We start from the raw sequence: 20,524 nt of genomic DNA, 5'->3' as shown, positions 1-20,524 counted from the left end.
ATATCTAATTTTAGATGGCTACAATTATTCATAAATACAGGGGTAGTCATAAACTTCTATGCTACAAATATTCAAAATCCAAAACTGTGAGAATATGACATATGAAGATGCAGACAAATAGATGCTTTTTACTTATGGGGATCAGAATACCTATCTATATATAGGTACATATACAAATTCTGTGCCTGGGAGAAGCTGGAATCCATTTTCTTCATGTTATATTGATGTGGGTTATGGGTGGGAGGCTCTTTTTCTCTTCAGAGATAACCTAAGCTGTTTGACTTGTGGGTGTAGAATGGTAAGAGGCTGCAGTCCTGCCCTTAGGGACAATGGCAATGACTCCAGTCCCAGGAAACAGTTTAACAATGCAAGGTCTATAAACTTTAAGTATTTAGGGGAAATGCAAACAAAATATGCTAAAAGCTTATCTAGAATGTCTGGAGTCCATGCTAAAAGCTTACCTAAGATGTGGAAGATATATATGCTAATTCAAGCCTATTGAGAACTGAAACAAAGGGACCATTTGGCCTTTCCTCTCTGTATAAAAGACATTTGAAAATCTTGTTCGGGGCTCGGGATTCACACAGAAAACTCCCGAGTCTGGCTGGCCGTCAATAAACCATTTTTCCTTCTCAAAATCATTCCTGAGTCCTGGCCTCTCTATACGCAAATAATTGAACCTCTCTCAAATTCTACAACAATATTAACTGAAATAAAAATAGCAGGTACCTGGAGAAATGGAAATATACAATATAAAAACAAAATCCCATTCCCGCTGGGTCTGCCAAGACGCTGGCATGTACCACGGTGTGCAGCAGGGCCAGTCCCAGCTCGTGAGATCAGGCTGTGCACGCTTCTTTCCAGCTCCATGGCAGGTGGAGTCACGGGAAAGCTTGATTTCAGCCACGTCAGGAGTAGCTACCACTCGGGGCTTCATTTTCCCCAGAAAGGCCGTGCATGGAGGCCACCCCTCCGCCTTCCAGAACCTGTGGCAGAGCAGGGTGCTCGTTCCTGCTGAGCTGTGAGATGGCTCAGAATTCCTCTCGACACAGCACTAGCGGCAGTGACAGTCCATAAAGACTTCTGGTTAAAGTTTAAAGGAGACAAGCAGTGAGATCTTTCTCTCCTTCAAATGAGCCTTTGCTAGTACTTCTACATGTAGGTGTGAAAGCTAATTTTAAAGTATTCTGGGCAATAAATCAGAATCTCCTGAAATAACTTTAAACATGCTCTTATATACCTGCCAAATTTCCTTAAAGGATTTGCCAGAGGTAAGGAAAAGTGAGGTAAGGAAAAGTCAGGTGCGTAAGACTCGAAGAGTAAGCTCGGTATTATAACCTGTTTAAAACAAAATGTAAGGCAATGTTCTGTTATATGAAAAACTAAATACTAGTTTATATTAAAGTCAACTGATATTGTAATGATCCCTTTAATAGGGAAAATAAATAATCTGTTTCTAAAAAAAACAAAAACAAAAGAATACCATAAAAACATAGGACCCACTGGTTTTCACTGTAAAGATTTGAAATCTTTACATATTTTCATATTATTGCTTCCCTTAGATTTCTTTTTTTCCCACTTCTTTATTTTTTAAAAGATACTTTAATTATATAAATGTTACAGAGAATATATAGGGGATTTTCATATGTCCCGCTCTCCACACCTCCCACATTTTCTCACATTAGCAGCATCTTTCATCAGCGTGGTACATTCGTTGCAGTTGATGCGGGCATTTTGGGGCTTTGCCACCTCAGCAAGGATTATAGTTTACACTGTACTTTTACGCTCTCTCCTATTCTACTCTGTAGGTTATAGCCAGATGTATAATGGCCCATATCTGTAATTGTAATGTCATTCAGGAGCCATCTCTTGTTAGGGACTACAGTTACCATCAACTGGACTTTCAAACTAATCACTGCATAATTCTCAACAAAAATTCTAAAATGAATTGAAGATTTGCTATTTAAAAGTTATTTAAAGTATCAGGAAGTAATCCTAAAACATAAAGTAAAATGAATGCTGGCTCAGAAAATGGAATCTATGAAGAATGATACATATTGGAATTATAAACAGTAGAAAAGTGATAAATATGATTTATATGCATTAATATGTTATTATTTATCTATTCCCCCTGTAGCTCAAATACACATCTAAGACTCAATTAATAACTGGGTAAGAAGTATTTGAATCAACAGTGGAACCATATTTTATAGAGTATTTAATGGAGGGAAGTCTTTCTTTTCTAGTAAAACCAGGTGGGCCAGCTTCTTAAAGAAGAACCATCAGGCCCTGAATACTGCTGCAAGTATCTTTGGACATGGCTTCTTGGGAAATGGAGATTGGCTGGCGTTGTGGGCCCCAAGGGGAGGGGAAAATGGATGTGGAATGGATGGAACCAAGGTAAATATGGGGGCAAGAGAGGGAGTTTTGTGAGAGTACACGAGGATGAATATAAAACATGTAATATTACACCAAAAACATATAGGGGACGACAGACTAATAATGTAAACCATAAGGCAAAAAATAGGATAACTAAAAAATTTAGAAAACTGTACAACCTAAAGTATGGACCACATAGTAAGCACAGATGTCACCTTGTTTGAAAGCTATTGTTTCGGAATCTGTACATCAGTTTCAGGAAATATGATATGAATAAGTTAAAAGATTATCGCTGTGGAAGGGAAAAGGTTTTATGGTGGATCTGGGGAAGTACTGTATATTGTATATATGAATTTCGGTGATCTAAGACTCTTGTGAAGCTGACATTATGTTGGGATTCACTTTACAGGAAGTTTTGGATCACAGAGTGGTTCAACAATGGCAGTGGAGGAATACTGATACAGGATATATATGGTTGACAGGGAGTTATACAGGGCATTTGCCCAGGGTATATAGTAATGTCTAGATATACTCATAGTGGAAACAATTAAAAACAACAGCTGGGGTGGGTACTGGGCTCCTGGCCGGAGGGTCACTGTCGTGGACCCTGGGGGAGCAGCGGCAGGCCCCCACGTGCAACGGCAAGAACCAGGAAGGAAGGAGGGCCCAACAGTGGGCTCCTGACACTAATGGCTATGCTTTTGAGCCTATACACCTGCGATAAGAACAAGGCCTAGAGTAGCACTGTGCCTGGGAGTTTCCTCCTGACACCCTTCATGTTACTCAAATGTGGCCACTCTCACAGCCAAACTCAGCATGTAGATGCAGTGCATTCCCCTCAGCGTGGGACATGACACCCGGGGATGAGCCTCCCTGACACCGAGGGATCACTACCACATACCAGCTGAAGATGCAACTAGAAAATGACCTTGAATTAAAGGTTCAATACGGATCAGCAGAATATCCCTGTCTACATATAATAATATGACTTCAAAATGCTGTTTGACCTAATGTAAGGGGGAAATGGAAAGGAGAAATGAGATTGTAAGGCTATGAGTCTCTAAAAAAGAGCCTGGAGGTTGTCAGAAGGAATGCCCTTATGCACAACTGAGCAGAGTCTAAGAGACAGATAAAGTAGATACAACCCCAGGTATTGGTTCTTTTGAGGGATAAAGAGACCCACCGGTTCTATGGTCATGGCAGATGGGGTTCACTGCCATGGCAGATGGCCCTTCTTTGGAGCTGGTGTTTCTGTGTGATGGAATTGGACTCAGAGGGGATCTCTTTTCACAAGACTTGCATGCTACTTTATTGGAATTGTAGTTGGTGCTGAGGTTTAAGATATATTTAGGGGATTTGAATCTCTGGACTGATAATATGACACCCAGGCCCAGAGCCTCAACAGACTTCAGCTCCTACACTTTGATTTATTGGACTTACCCCACTCAGCTAACATGGAGTTGAAGAAGGTCAACCACCACACCATGGAGCCTAGAGTATCTACAACTGAAAGCAGGAGGAGTGCATCCAGTATCCATGTGGAATCTAAGCCCCCACTTGACATAGATGTGCAATGGACACAACCAATCCAATGTCCACAGAGAAAATGTGGAATAGGTGTGGGAAGGGTAGCCATGGTGGCTGCTGGGTTTGGGGAATGGGAGGAAGAGATGAGATGTGGAGGCGTTTTCGGGATGTGGAGTTGTCCTGGGTGGTGTTTCACAGACAATTACGGGACATTGTAGATCCCCCCAGGGCCCACTGTTTGGAACATGGGAGAGTGTGGGCTATGATGTGGACCATTGACTATGGGGTGCAGTGATACTCAGAGATGTACTTACCAGGTGCAATGGATGTGTCACGATGATGGGAGAGAGTGTTGCTGTGGGGGGAGTGGGGGGTGGGGGCGGTGGGGTTGAATGGGACCTCATATTTTTTTAATGTAATTTTTAAAAATAAATAAATAATTAAAAAAAAAAAAAAAGAAGAACCACGTTTTCATTATACAATTTAGAAGTTTCCAGAGCAGGATCACTATCAAGCAGAATTGATCCCATTTGAAAATATTCCTCCACTATAGAGAAGAGCGACACATCCACACTGCCCACAGACCAAGGGGTTATTCCAGTGAGACAAAAACGAGAGTAAGTGGATGGGAGGATCAAGCTGGGGTCCCCCCTCATGCTCCTCCTCAAAAAACAGACAGACAAACGTCCAAGAAAATTAACAAGTTTTGGTGAGGTGTGGAGGAATTAGAACCCCCTGCATTCCTGGTGGGAATGTAAAATGGTGCAGTCTGTGGAGAACAGTTCGGCAGTTCCTCAGAATGTTGAGCATCGAATTACCAGAGGCCCCAGCAATTCCACCCCTAGGTATACGCCCCAAAGAAGTGAAGACGGGGACACAAACAACAGCTTGCACACGCAGGGGCAGAGCGGCATCGTTCACGGTGGCAGGAGGTGGAAGCAACCCCAGTGCCCATAGAGGAGAAAAGCGTAAGCATGTGGCCGACCCGAACAATGGGATAGTATTAAGCAGAAAGGAACCAAGTGCTGAGACACGCGCCAACAGGGATGAACCCTGAAGACGTTCAGGCACAAGTGACAAACATTGTACGATTCCACTTGGTGAGGTATCTAGATAGCCAAATTTGTAGAGACAAATCGTAGCTACGTTCTAGGAGCTGGGGAAGAGGGGAGTGAGGAGTTCTTGCCTAATGGGTACCGTTAGGGATGATGAAAAAGTTCTGGAAATAGGGGTGATAGTACTATCACTGTCATTGTGAATGCACCGAATGCCACTGAACTACCGATGAAGGAAGAGAACTCTCCTAAAGAAGGCAGAGATGAGGCTGATTCAACCAAATGAAACAAATGTCCTCTACGAAGGAGACCGTGAAGTCCAGGGTTTGGCCACGGTGTCTCGTTGCTGAAGAGAATAAGGGAGAGGATTAATAGCGTGCAGCTGCCTCACTGGGTAAATTGTTCAGTCAAGCTCCTCCACGTAAGGGCTGGGGACAGTAGAGCAGCTGGCCCGGTGCCAATGCGGTAATGCGTTAAACCCATTTGGTTTCAAATTTTAATCCCCAGACTAATAATGTAATTAATAATTTGCAGGAACTCCAAGTATTTTTCATATTCTTACACATTAAATTATCTGCAAATAGGACGCCATGCCGATTTTGTTGGTCATGATCTTGGCCACTGAATCTTCTAAGAGGAACAGTCAAAGGAAAATGAAAGCAGCTCATTTAAATCTATAGCGAGCAAAACAGAAACAACAGACACTTTAGAGCTCATACCCTCCTCTTCAAACAGCTAATTCTCTGAAAACTTTACTTCATTCTCACTTAGATACTTGTTAAGAATTGTTAAAAATTTTTAAAGTGCATTAAGAGGATAATTAGGTTAGCAGAAACGGCAAATTTTGATCTCTCAAAATAACACTCGTGGTAAAACAAATCCCTTGGAGGTGACGATTCCAGACTTTGCATATTTGAGGCACAGCCCATTTAAACACAGGTGGGTGCTATTCTCAGGCAGGCATTGTCTGTCTTTAAAAGTCATTCTACGCTAGTCCATAAATGACTTCCACTCCCTGCCCCTGCCGTACAATCTTGCCCCAGAAGAAAACCAGCGAAAGAGCTCTACGTATGTAAGGGCTAAGCTGAGTTAATTTATAGAAAATTAAACCCTTATGAAATAAAGCACTGTTCAAGTATGAAGAACTTTCTTTGGGGGGATAATCAGGAAGAGATGGAAGCAGTTCAAAACCTGCTGTGTGAACCCTCACTCAGTTACCCCATTTTTTTTAAGACCAAGCAAAACAATTTTTGTCATTGAATAAGCATGAAACCCAATGTGGCAGTCACAGGGAATCTTCCAGAGTGCGAGGACAGAATAAAACTTAATGAAACCACTTATACGCCCAAGCAGATACAGGCCTCCCTGTGTGTACGGTGCACTGGCACCATTTGTCCCATGTTTGTGTTAAATTCACCTGGTCGTGAGGGTGGGCCTTTGCTAACTGCCTCTATCCAAAGGAATAATAAACTATAGGATAGTTATAATTTGGGGACTAACCCCTAAGACAAACTCAGGGAAATGAGAGAAGGATGCTATCTGCCCTCATGTTAACATTCCAGAAATGTCTCATGGATCCTTAACACATTCCTGGTTGCAAATGTGGCAAAAAGGTTATTTACCTTTTATTAATTTTATGTATGTCTCAAAGGGGGAAAGAATTTATAATAAATAAAAATATGTTCTAAGGCAGGAGGTCAAGGCCTTTTTCCTTTTTGCAACTGGGAAAATTTATATTTACACTTACCCTTACAAAATTTGGGTCTCAAATATATAGACTGAAAGGATTCTAAGAAGGACAAGTGCTGAATGCCTGATGTATGGGTAAATTAAATGGCAAAGCTGAACTATATTTCTCACTCTGTTCTCAAGTTATTTGAAACAGACCTGAATAAAATGACCCACAGGGCATTGGCAGCACTTTGGGTGAAGAAACCTTACTTTGATCTGGCTGCTGATCGGGCACTTCTGTTGCTTAAGTCAAAAGAATGATCGCGTGAGAGGGTCCCCAACCCCAGGACCCAAGTGTCCATATAGCGGTCAGTTTTAGCACCCAAACCATGCAGACTGAGATTAGCCCTTTCTGCTGGAGCTCGAAGGAACCAGTGTCTGCGGGGGATGACGTGGACCTTAGGGCAGGTACGGCTGATTAAAGATGCTCCAGGGACCGCAAGGGCAAGTCTCGACCCTGGAGCGGTGGCTATCAGCTGAAGACGAAGTTACCCCCCAGCAGCTGTTTGGCAATATCTGGAGAAGCTGCTGACATCCAGAGGGTAGAGGCCAGAGATGCTCCTTCACATCCTACAACCAGTGGAAGGCCCCAGGCTGTTGATGTGATCGTTGAGGCTTAAAAACATAATAGACTTTCTTTGTGATTAGACTATGTCTTGTTGTTACGCCTAACTGACTAGATTCATTTTTAGCCTAATTTTGCAATTAATTTATTCACTCATTTAAAAAATACTCATCAAGCACCTGCATGTTACAAGCCCTGTGCTATGGATTCCACACTGAGAATGACAAGCCCATACATGTCTCCATGGGGCTGAGAATCTAATGGGGAGAGCAACATACAGGCAAGGGATTTTAGCAGTGCTGTCACAAGCCATGGCAGCACATGGTTGACACAATACGAGGGGAGAGGCATTAAGGATGGTTTCCCAGAAGGGGTATTTGAGACCTAAGCAATGAAGAGAAGAGAAAGGGATTGGCAGGGATTTTTCAAGGAAAAAAGAAAATCATGTGCAAAGACACAGAGGCAAGAGAACACAGAGGTAAAAATAGTGGGAAAAAAAAACAACCATCACTGGAGCATGGAGTTAGGAATGAGGAAATGTGGGTGCTGAGTCCACAGAGGGGCCAGAGGTCAGTTCATAAAGTGGTTTATAAGCCTTTTAAGAAGTTGACTATTACCAGGGGTTGTGGGAAGTCACTGGAGAATAAATTTCAACAAGAAAGTGCCAAGATCAGATGCACTTTATAATGAAGAATGCATTAGAGAGGCACTGGACTTACTGCAGCAAGAATGATTTAGGAACCAATTGCAGTACACGAGGCAATGGCCATGGATCAAGGCTGGGCCGGCAGGAAACTCAGAGAGCTTACCAGGCAGCCTCAGTGGATCATGGATGGGGAAAGGGAGAGAGGGATAAGCCAAAGGTAGCCGGGGTTTGAGAAAAAAGGAGGAGCCAAGAATGACTCCATGGTTTTGACTAAGCAACCAGAGGACAGAGCTGTCATTCACTGAGATAAGCAGGTGGGGAGGAGGGAGAGCAAAGAGCTCAACTCGTATAGCATGTGTGAGATGACCAGCAGGCATCCAAGAGGAGATGGTGCAAAGGCGACTGGACAATGAGCCTGGAGTCTAGGAGAGGTCAATTCAGGAGTCCTGGATGAGATTACCAAGGAAGTGAGTGTGGATACAGAAGAAAAAGGTCAGGGGACTAAGCCCTGGGGAGTGCCAGGGCAGACTGGGGAAATGGAGGAATCAACAAAGGAGACTGAGAAGGAGCAGCCGGGAAGGCAGAAGGAAAGGGTGTGTCTGGAGACCCGGTGAAGGAGCGTTTCCACAAGGCCCTGCTTCCGAGCTGTAGCATTTTCTTACGCCATGTTTGGAATGCTATTCTGTGAGGTATCACATGGTGCACTCTCACTTTTCAGATCTTTATGCAAATGTTCACTTCTGTCAAATGCTGCTGAGAGTTAGAGGAAGACCGAGCACTGATAACTGAACTTATCCGTGTGGAGGCTACTGGTAACTACATAGGAAAGTTCCAGTGTATGGGTCAATCTCTTACTGGAGAGAAAAGGAGAGGAATTGGAGGGTACGTCTAGAGACAAGCCTTTTGCAGAGTTTTTCTTTACAGCAAGAGAAGAAAAATGAAGCAGTAGCTAGAGAGGATATCAAAAGAAAAAAAAATTATAAGGAGAGATCACAGCATGTTTGCTGATGGTAAAAATTCTGAAGAGAGAAAGTTACTGATGTGGGAAGAAGAGGTAAGAATTGTTGAAGCTATGTTCTTGGGTGGGCAAGAGGTGTGGCCTCTGATCTACAAGTGAAGAACAAGATCCCAACAAATCGACATGGTGACGACCACATGCTAGGCACTTGGAATATATTCCTGAACAAAACAAAGATCTCTGCCATTATGGAGCTCACGTTCTGTCAGGGGAGAAAGAGGCAACAGATAATACACAAGTACAAAAACAATTTGTGGAGTTGTGTTAGAGTCCTATAAGTACAATGGAAAATGAAAGAGTGGATCAGAATAAGAGGAACTGGGGGTGACGGGGAGAGGGGTGCAAGTTTAAAGTGGACAAGGTAGACCTCACTGAGAAGGTGACCTTTGGGCAAAGGCCTGGCGGAAGCAAAGGAACCTTGTGATACAAGGCACAAGGGTATCAGGCCAGGATGCCTGCTGGGTTTCTCCCCAAGTGAGTTTTTAAGCAGAGGAGAGGAAGGATGCTGTATAGACCCTGGAAAATCATGTCCTTAGAGTTAATCCATTCCTGTGGGTGTAAGCCTACGGTAAGTTGGTCCTTTTGATTAGGTCACTTCAGTATGGCATGGCCCAGGGAGGGTCTTAATCCTCTCACTGGAGTTCCTTATAGATGGGATGACTATGGAGACAGCCACAGAGACTGAAACCCACAGAAGCTCAGAGAGGAAGCCAAAGGTCCCAGGAAGCTGAAAAGCAACCAGACCCAGAGGAGAAGGGAGGTGCTGCCATGTGCCTTCCCATTTGACAGAGGAGACCAGGATCACCTGCGGGATCTGTCCCTGGGGACAGTATTACCTGATGCCTTAAGTTGGACACTATTTTTAGCCTCAGAACCATAAGCTTCTAAGTTAATAAACCTTCATTGTAAAAGCCAACGCATTTCTGTATATTGCTTTCGTCAGCTTTTAACTAACTGAAACAGATGGCCTCTGACTTATGTTCCAAAAGGTTTTCTGACGTAGGTTTCAAAAGGATTGTTCTAGCTGCTGTATTGGCAAAAGACAAGAGAGGGCAAGCTTTAAAACAGGGAGGCCAGGCTACTGCAGTAATCCAGATAAAGGGCAGGGCCCTTCTCCTAGCCTCCCGCGTGGCTTACCTGCGGCCATGCCTTTCTTCTCTCTAGCCTCCCAGGTGGCCAGGCAGTGGCAATATCCAAATGGGGCCTGATGGAGGTAAAGCTCTAGGTTTGAGCACTGGTTCCCATTGGTATGGGACTTAAGTCTAGCTAAAAATAGATTGGACTGTTGCTTTCCTTTAACCCTAAAGCATGTATTTCCATAGGAAATCTCATAAAGAGCAATGATATAACAAAAAGTATTAGTCTCATAACCCACCAACTCCACACCCTTAAGCCCCACTACCCAGAGGCAACCACTTTCAACTCCTACAGAACTGTTCCTTTCTAAAATATATATTTAGAGTTCTGTTTCTTGATATATCAATTTTATTACATATCAACTGTTTTGTTATAGGAAATGAGAATTAAGCTCTTTTATAAAATATGGTTAATCATACTTTTTAAATTAAATCAAACTACAGTGATTACATTACTATCATGCCATTCACTGTTAAGCCAATACATACATTCATCACATTTCTTCTTTGTACAATTCTTTCCCTTTAGAGTTAAAAATGTCACTATTTAGGGCTGGGGGTAGGCTGCTTTTCTCTATCAGATCTGTTATAGCCCAGTCACTATTACTTTCAAAAGGCCAAATATATCTCCCCTGAAGACTGTCTTCTTAGCACTACCTTCTGGCTCCTTCTGTGGTCTCTCTTACCTCTTCATGTACTGGAGCACACCCTTCACTAGCTTTAGGAGAAAAGGCACTTTGAAAAGAGTATTTCTAAGACATTCCATGTCTGAAAATGTCTTTCACTCTATATTTATGCTTGGATAAGTTTGAATAAATTAAAAAGTATATATTGAAATTCATTTCTTCTCAGAGTTATAAAGTCATTGCTCCATAATATTGGTTTCCAGTGCTTCTGTTGAAAAATCCAGTTCCACTCTGATTCCCAACCTTTTGTGTGTTTTTTCCTTCTGGGAGCATTCAGAATATTCTATCATTAGTGTTATGAAATGTCGTGATGCTGTGCTTTGAGTTGAGTCTTTTTGACTTTATGATGCGAGGATGTTATATTTACCAAGGCAGGCAACCAGTCCCAAGGCTTCCCACCTCTAGTCTTGAGTAGATATATAGACTTACATGTTTCCATTCTGGGAACTTTCCTAATATTTCTTTAACGATTTCTAACTTCCAATTTTCTGTTTCCTTGTTTTCTGGAGCTCATATATGAGGATTAGCATTAAAAGTTAGGGTTCCTAAGTTAATCATCTAAGTTTCTTATATTTTTCCATTTCCCATTCCTTTACTGATGTTCTGGGGCATTTCCTTCTAACATTTTTATTGAAATTTTAATTTAATATTATATTTTTAATTTCAAAGATTTATCTTTTAACTACTTGTTTCTTTTCATTTAGCCATTCTTTTTTGGGAATACAGTATCTTCTTTTAATTTTCTGAGATTATTTTTTAACATACTTCTTGCATTGTCTTTTTTTCTTTCTATCGCCTAGCTCTATACCTCTTTTATCAAATGTCTGAAGATTCTTAGCTTTCTGATTATATTTTAAGGGCGATGCACTAAAAATTGCCTGGAAAATGCCTGGGAGCAAGACTTGTCAACTGTTGTGTTTCAATGCCAGGTGATGGAGAGGGAAACTGGCCTTTCATGTGAGAGGACTCTCAAACATCAGAACCCAAACGTTAGTCTGGTTCAAGGTGGAATTAAATATGCAACTGTTTTTAGAGGAAATGTGTGTTTGTATGAAATGCGATAAGAAGGAAACTACAGAAAGCTGGGAAAGCTGTCGGGCCACAATGTATGACACTGACACTAGGCGCTGGGAAAGGAGGCTGGGTGTGGGTGGGCCAGCAACGTTGCTAGGGTACCCTGGAGCCAAGGTCAGCTAACAGAGGAGCCCACAGGTCCAGGAATAGGTCTCAGTCCCCTGCTGTAAGCAAGGGCCACGGGGCGCTCAGTGATGCTAAAGTCCGTGAGGCACGTTCTCGAGGCCACCCCAGTCCAGCCCTCGCGCTGCGCACGTCTACTGCACCTCACAGCACTGGCACCTGCTCTTCCGTGGTTTCCCAAGTTTCTTTTTCCTTGAAGGGAAACTCAGCAGGAAAGGGTCTGTGGGATGCCTTTGGTCGCCACTGCTGCAGTTGGTCTCAGAGCCACAGGTACTTGTCCCTTCCAAACTCCGCTCATCCACGGCAGTATCTCAGCAGGTCTTGGGGCTCACCTCAGGCTGTGAACCGAATCTTCAGACGTGAAGTGTCTGAGCATCCCGAGCACACCCTTCTCAGGTCTGGGTCATGTAAGTGTCCATTTCTAGTTTCGGTGCTCCTCCTTGCCCCTCCCACCTGCCAGCACCCCCAGGAAGGGACCAGACATCCAAGGGACTCGGGGGTGCCTTCCACTTGGGGCTCCACAGGACGAGGCTCCCTGGCAGGAGCACAACCAAGACCTCCAGCCCTGCAGAGCCCAGAGCTGTGCAAATCCTCCCGTGGGTCACCGGGAATAATTTTGAGGCCATGCCCTCTTTTACTGCTTGGCTCTTGGGTCCATGTATCCTTCCTATTGGAGACACAGGGCCAGATAGAGGCTCTGACTTAATGTATACTGCATCCTAGGGTGGCATTCCACCCTTTCAGAGTAGTTCTGAGCTGGCACACCATTTGTACGTCGAGGGGCGCATCCCAGCATCCACAGAGTTGGCTGTCTCTGCAGAGCGCAGAATGTGAAATGACCAGGGGATCTCAGGGGCACGGGTGCCCCCACCCCTCCTTCACTCCACAGGATGCTATGCTCTGTGGGATTCCAAGCCTGGGGGTGACCCCTAGATGATGCTGCTGGCTGAGGCTCTGTGGGCAGGAAAGGCCAACATTACCTAGAATAGGTAGATATCCATGGAGGGTAAACCACTGGCCCTTCTCCAGGATGAAAGGGGTGTGATGTGGTCAGTTTGCTAAGAGGCCATTCAGTCTCTTAAAGGTAAAGTGCCATATTGGAAACTAAATATTGGTCTCTCTTGCTGGCGAGGTGGGCATGTAGACACAGCAGTAGCTAGATCAGCCTTGTTGAGTGGAGTCCAGGCTGGGACCCTAGGCAGCCTCACCTCTGCCACGGTGGTCTCTGGTTCACAGGTTGGTCATGGCAGTGATGAGTGGCTGATGACGAAGGCTGGCTACCATCAACTAGCATGGTCTCTTCGTCAACCGGGTGGCTCAGGACATCTTCTGTGGGGAATGCTTCCTGGTGGGCAATAACATGTGACCGAAAACGCTTCACACTTGGTGTCCCCCCTTCTGTGTATCTTCCCCATGTCTACTGCAGAGTTTCTCATCTCCAATCTTCCAGTCCCTGCCCTGGATCTGTCCACAGTATCACCTCATGTCTTCCACACAAGTAGATGACCAAGCCCACTGCTCAGAGATCTCTGGACTGGGAGGAAGTTTCCTTCCCAACTGTCTTCTAAGGTCACCTTCAAATGTTACTCTAATGCAGCCACTGTCCATTTTCAGCCTGTGCCAGTGGACTGAGCCACCCCATTGATGAACCAAGCACAGGCTTAACCTCCTCCTTCACCAGATGGGGACTCCTGTACCATGAGTGTAAGCTAGGGAGGGGCACTGGTGCAGCTGTGCCAGACGCATGCGTAACTGCTCGTGCCACTTCCAAGTGCTCTCTGGTCCTGCCTGGGCTTGATCTGGAATGGACCATTTTCATCTTACAATGGACCGCTAGGCATCTGACTTTATGACTTGGCAAGTCTGAGAGAATCCAGTTTACAGTGGGAAGTTCCAGTTGCACAGACTGGAGTGTCATCTCCATCACTAACTTTTTCAAAGGACATGTACTTCCCGGCTGCAGATGGCATGGCTTTACTTGGGGATCACAGGGGACTCCACTGAGATTCTTCCACTGGAGCGTTCCATGAGCTCTGTATGCGTCTTTCCCACCACCAACATCTCCAACACCGAAGGCTCTGCTGGGTCTTATGTATCCCAGACCCGCCTGCTGCCCTGTCCTGCTCCCAGCCCCAGCCACCGAGGCCGTATTCCGAGTTACTGGGCATATAGCCAGCGTAATCGTCCTACGTGTGGAATATACTGTCCCCGACCAAAGAGGCCTACCAGACACTGTGCCTTCTTCTTTACGGGGGATACGCAAGATTCAGCAATGTAGCTTTCACTTTGGGGGGCTATCACTGCACTGGACGACTAAAAACTTCACGAGATGCTCAGTCCCTGAACATTCACAGGATTTACCTCCTCCCGCTGGAGCACGTGTCTCCAGAGGCCTCCACTGTGGCACCACCTCTGGTCCTGTCCAACCAGCACGACGTCAGCAACGGCCTCCACCGTCACCGCAGTTCTCCATGGGGCGCTGCGGTGCACCGTTTCTTCATCCCAGACCATGGCATAGGGGAGCTAACACACCCCTGGGGCAAAGCACACATGCATATTGTTGTCTGCCCCATGGGAGTGCAAACTACGTTTTCACTAAAATTATATTTTAGGACAGTTTTAGATTTACAGGATTATTACAAAGACAGTGCAGAGAGTGCTGTACATACTAACATCTTCCATTTTTCTGGTGCATTTGTCTCATCTAAGTGAGCCAATAATGGCACATTTTCATTAACTAAAGTTTACACTTCATTTGGATTTTCTCAGTTTTTCTCTAATGGCCTTTTTCTGCTCCAGGACCGCATATAGGACACTGCATCACATTCAGCTGTCATGGCCTGAGGCTCCCTTGGTTAGTGACAGTTTCTGAGATTTTCCTTGTTTCGAGGATCTTGACAATTGGGATTTGTCAAGATGTTTTCCTCATAATTAGGGTTCAGTTTTGGGGGAGGAAAACCGCAAAGGTAAAGCACCATTTTGATCATACCACGTGAGGAGTACAAACTAGCAATATGACTTAACACTGTCGAAGCTGCCCTTGATTAGATTACAGTTAAGGCCAAAAAACTCTGTGAAAGTATCAAATATACTTTCACGCAGAGCCTTGTCTTGTATAAACATCTGACTAGCTGTATCCAAGGGTGACTTTTTGCGAATCTCTACTGCCAGTTCGAGCCACGGACTATCACCGCCATCTTTGATCCCTGGAAATAGTCATTAATGGCATTGAATCTAATCTGATGAGAGACCCAGAACCATCTCAAAAATCTCATCCTTAAGGTTCTGTTTCTCAGGAATCACTCTCAGCACGAATCTGTATTAGTCACGGTTCTCCAGGGAAACAGAATGTTATTAAGTTAGCAATTTTACTAACTACAATATTTTTCCAATAATTTTCATTAGTGGCACAGACTCTCTCATCCCATTACCTGCAATTCATGGAAGACGTGTTGAATTGCCTTCCCCAAAAGCTGCTCGTACATGCCGCCTTTACCTGATTATGTAATCAGTGATCACACTCTAGAAAACTATAGCCTAAAGGGATATGCTAAAATTATCACCAAATTGAAGACTAACAGAAATTAACCAAAAATATTAATTCTTCTACTGTCATGGAACAGCTGTTTTTTAAAATATATATACACTAATTAGTTCATAGTATTCCAACTGGTATCATATGTCACTTACGTTCTTATTTTAATTAGTTGATAAAGGTCATTTTCTAGGAATAGAGTGAAACAAGAGGGTAAGAATAAGAAATTTAAGGATATTATTTACATACCCCCATAGAGAATATATTTAGATTTTTTTAGAAAAAGTCCCTCTCCTCTATCCCAGTTAGAAGCGGAGTTCCACTAGGCACTTATTAAAAAACAAAACAAAACAAAAAACAATAGTAGTTGCCATACTCAAGAGCACATAAGATCTATAAGAGAGAAAAAAAATGAGAATACAGTTAATCACAGCTCCTAGACACGCTCTACTTTTCAACCAAGGCAACTGCAGTAACAAAAGCACACGCAGTCTGCGAGCTTTCATACCAAGTGTCCCATGGAAAAACCTATTAAATGGATAAATAAAATCCATTGGCACCAACTCATCCCTCTCTGAGTTGAGGCTCCCACTGTCACCTTTGGGGCGTCCATGACACCCCAGCTGCAGAATCGGGCTGATTCTACAGAACTTTTGACCGAGGTGCTGCTGCAGACTCGTGGCCCTGCCGAGCTCATCGACCCCTCGGTCAACCGCGGACGCCCCGCGGGCGCCGACAGGCCCTGGACTTTGCACTTCTAAGCATGCGCTGCGGGTGGGTTCGTGGGCACAATGGCCTGTGCCCAGGGGTTGGTCCAGGACACCCGCGGCCTGCTGCTGTCCGGGTCACCTGGGGCGGCAGGCAGAACGGCCGGGGGGACAGGCCGGCACTTTGGGATGGAGAAAAGGTGTGACCAGCACCAGGCTCACGAGGTCGGTAGCCAGAACATGAGCATCCACCGGACCAAGCCAGAGCACGGGGCGAGAGCCAGGCGTGCGCCGCAGGGGAGGAGCCACCCAGGAGCCAGAGCACGGGGCGAGGGCCAGGCGTGCGCTGCAGGGCAAGAGCCACCCAGGAGCCAGAGCACGGGGCGAGGGCCAGGCGTGCGCCACAGGGGAGGAGCCACCCAGGAGCCAGAGCACGGGGCGAGGGCCAGGCGTGCGCCGCAGGGCAAGAGCCACCCAGGAGCCAGAGCACGGGGCGAGGGCCAGGCGTGCGCCGCAGGGCAAGAGCCACCCAGGAGCCAGAGCACGGGGCGAGGGCCAGGCGTGCGCCACAGGGGAGGAGCCACCCAGGAGCCCCAGAGGACGCTTCAGCCTTGAAAGCCTCCCTCCCTTCACGCCCGTGGAGAGCTGACACTTTCTTCAGAAGGGACGCTGGACAAAACCCAAAACTCTATTGCAAAAAGTCAATGGTAATTTGGAATCGAATCATTAATTTGCAGAGAGGTCAATTTACCAAATTACCATTTACCGAAACGCAAAATTCTTCATAGAAGTGACTTTCTGTCCTTAACCTACTCTTCATGAGGATATTTTTCAATGATGACAGTGAACGCTAAGGCACTTCCATGTCTTAGCTTTTAACCACTTTAACATTCCTTAAAAGGTACTAAATAAGATGATATTTTTAAGAACATATCCACAAAATTGAACTTCAGTCAACTGGCCTCCTCTAGTCTGGTTTTCGACAAGCTGACCAGAGCCCACTGGGACGTGTGAGGGCACGTTTTGTCTCTACCTTCCCTGCGGCCCCTGCCGCGCTTCTCGCCGCTGTTAGAAGCAGGACCTTCTGTGCTAAGTCAGCGAGGGACAGAGCGCCGAGCGCGGCGAGCAGAGGGTCCCCGAAGGACCCAAGCTGTGTGCACACCGCGGGGAAAGGGGCACGCGAAGGAGAAACGGGCCAGCGTGCCCTGCGCCGTGAGCAAGGAACAGGACTCCCCTTTTGCAGGCAAACTGGCCGCTGAGCTGCGGGGAGGCTTGTGGGTCGAGGCTCTAGGAAAAAGAGGGGACTCCAGCCCGTTTTTCTCCGGCGGGTTTAGACCCCTGCATGTTTTCCTCCACTTGTGCTCCGCGGTCTATGGGCAGGCCTGCCAAAAGGTGTGGCGCCCAGCGCGGACCCCGGAGCTGCCGCCTGAGGACCTCTGGGGTGGGCGTCAGCAGGCGTACGTTGTGACAAATGCTCCAGGTGCCTCTTGTGGTTTGAAAGTTAAAGAACCACAGCCCTGCTTGCAGACGGCAGCTGAGGACACGGCGGAGCTGCCGGGGGCGGGAAGGAGGGGTCCCGGGCCAAGCGGCCCCCGGGAGGCTGCCGGGGACGCGGCCCGAGGGAGGAGGGGGCTCGGTGCCCTTCGTGAACCGCGCTGCATCTCTGCTGGAGGGCTGCCTTCTCAACAGGTCCTAGGGACCACAGAACCCCGCTGCTCGGGGAGCGGGTGCACCGCAGTGGTTGAGCGCCTGCTTCCCACGTATGGGGTCTCGGGTTCGACCCCCGGGACCCCAAATTCCACCTCTCATTTTGAGACAGCACCAGAAGACCCACGACTTTTACGACAACACAGCTCAGTAAGTGAAAGCCAGCTGCACGTCCTTGGGACCTCCCGCGTCCTTAGTCCTTCCAGCTAGATTGAGGGTAATTTCAGGAGGGGTTAGTGTCAGTGCAAGTTGACTCTTTCAAGGCCGAGGAAGCCGTGCTACTGGCCGCCTTCTGCGTCACTAGTGGTGTCAACAGCCTCACACGAGCGTGATTAACAATAAACGAGTGGCGGCCCTGGGCCCTCGCCTGGAGCTGGGCCAGGGCCTCCGATTCCTCGATTCCGCGGGCGGGCGCCCCTGGCTGAGTCGGCTCCGCCGCTCTCTCCCTCGCCCCGCGCTCGGGCCTCGCGGTGCTTCTCCCCAGGACCTCCCGTCCGCCTGGCCGTCGCTGAGCCGCGTCACTGTTGACCCCCCTGCCTGGCCACCCCGGGACCTGTTCTTCCTTCTTCCTGACTCATGCACAGTAACGCCCATGCTCCCAGCCTCTCCTGTAACGACGTGTAAAGGGAAGCTGCTGCATGTGGCGTTCCGGAAAGCTCTCTGGGGCGCAGGCTTGAGTGGACTCCACGTTTGTACTTTTCTATCACCCACTTCTTTCTACGAACGGGACGGTGAGGCGCGGCACGAAGCAGCGCGGTGTGAGCTAAGGGACGGCTAGCAGAGGTCAAGGGAGGGCAGGGGAAGCCGGATTCCTGGCTGCTCTACGCAGCCACGCGTCATGTTTGGGCTGTGCACATCTAACGTTTCCCATTGCACGAGGGGAAAACACACCTTACTTTTTAAAGTTGTTCTCTTTACATGCAGCACGTGTAATCCCTAAGTGACATATCTTGCTAAAATTTAATTTTAGCAAGGATTAACAATTATCTAATCTAATCCTTCGACATTCAGGTGAGAAAAGTAAACCTCAAAAAGGTTAAGAGCGCTAAGCTAGTATGTATCAGAACAAGGAGAGGACTTCACTTAAGGGGATACTCTTCCCAAATACTGAAATCAAGTCTACTTTAATAATCCAGTTTGAAAATAACATTTCATATTTTTCAAATGGTAAAGTCTCTTAAAATTACACATATACTGGCCAAAAACAAGTTTCCATCCATTTTCTTGCCTATAAACAAGCCTGCAATTTGAAGGAACTCAAATTAGTATTCAAACTAACTGTCATTAGTTGATTAGTATGCAGGTATAGCAGAAAGACTGGGCAAAGCACAACATGGAGAAAGAAGCAGCAAATTTACAAATAGTGTTTTAATTCATATTCTATCCCACAAACAACTAATTTAAGTCCTTTTCTCTACCAACTTAATAGAAAACTAAAAATATGCTGGCATTACACAAATAACATATGTTTGAATTTCACAATGATTTCATATCAAAGAACAAGACACGATATCTTTTGTCCTTAGATACAAGGAATCGCTTGGCTGGACAGGGGGTTCTCGGGTCCCAGGGCGCTTCACTGTGGACTGGGGATGTGGGGTGCTTCCACCACCACCTGCTGACGCGCTCCAGGCCTGTGCTCAGCCCCCTCCTGCCCTGCACTGCGTGGACACCCAGTCCTCGCCCAGGGCATCTGCTCACAGAAGGCAGCGGAGCAGAAACCGATAACCTGATTTTTAATCGTTCCTTTCCACTTGGTCTGTGGCCCTCTTGTGGTTCTTCTAATATTTCTTTAGAACTTTACTGAAGAGAAAGAAAATTCTCTGCCTCCAGAGCTAAATCTTTCAGAGAACCACATTTTCTTCAAGAATAATAAAATCCATCAAGGGAAGTGTATGTATTTTTTGTCAACATGAGTAAATCACAGGGTATGATGCTGTAGGTAGAAAATTAATTAAGGGAAGTGAATTTGGCTCAGCTGATAGAGTGTCCGCCTACCACACGGGAGGTCCGGGGTTCAAACCCAGGGCCTCCTGACCCATGTGGTGAGCTAGCCCACACGCAGTGTTGATGCGCACAAGAAGTGCTGTGCCACGCAGGGGTGTCCCCCACGTAGGGGAGCCCCACGCGCAAGCAGTGCACCCATGTGAGAAAAAAAAAAGTGCAGCCTGCCCAGGTGTGGAACTGCACACACAGAGAGCTGATGCCCCAAGATGACACAACAACAAAAAAAGGAGACATAGATTCCCGGTGCTGCTGACAAGAATGCAAGCAGACACAGAAGAACACACAGCAAATGGACACAGAGAGCAGACAACTGGGGGGTGGGGGGAGAGAAATAAATAAACAATAATAATAATAATTTTAAAAAATTTAAAAAAGAAAATTAATTAAATCCTCCTGAAATAGACTGTAAGCATTTACCATGTCACACCAGTGCTTGTGGCTCTCCTCTGTGAAGCTCGTGACACCCAGTTTCGTGAGCTAGGACTAGCGCTGGCTTGCCAAGAATCAGGCAGCCAGAAAATTTTATATTCTGCAGGTAGAATGTTGTATTCTACATTCAAATTCTTCCTACAGTTAAGGAAAGGTGTTAAACTTGAAGTAGCCCTAACAGTAATTTCCGGATGCCACA

The 20,524-nt window shown here is 46.0% G+C and overlaps 1 protein-coding gene across 3 annotated transcripts in view; it reads right to left on the bottom strand.

The window, feature by feature from the left end:
* CCDC169 (coiled-coil domain containing 169) overlaps positions 1-20,524 on the bottom strand; it is a 75,671-nt gene that overhangs the window by 39,963 nt on the left and 15,184 nt on the right. The window lies entirely within an intron of this gene.

The sequence above is a fragment of the Dasypus novemcinctus genome, chromosome 15, assembly GCF_030445035.2.
Source record: "Dasypus novemcinctus isolate mDasNov1 chromosome 15, mDasNov1.1.hap2, whole genome shotgun sequence".
Lineage (NCBI taxonomy): Eukaryota > Metazoa > Chordata > Mammalia > Cingulata > Dasypodidae > Dasypus > Dasypus novemcinctus.
This window is presented reverse-complemented; position numbering and strand designations above follow the sequence as displayed.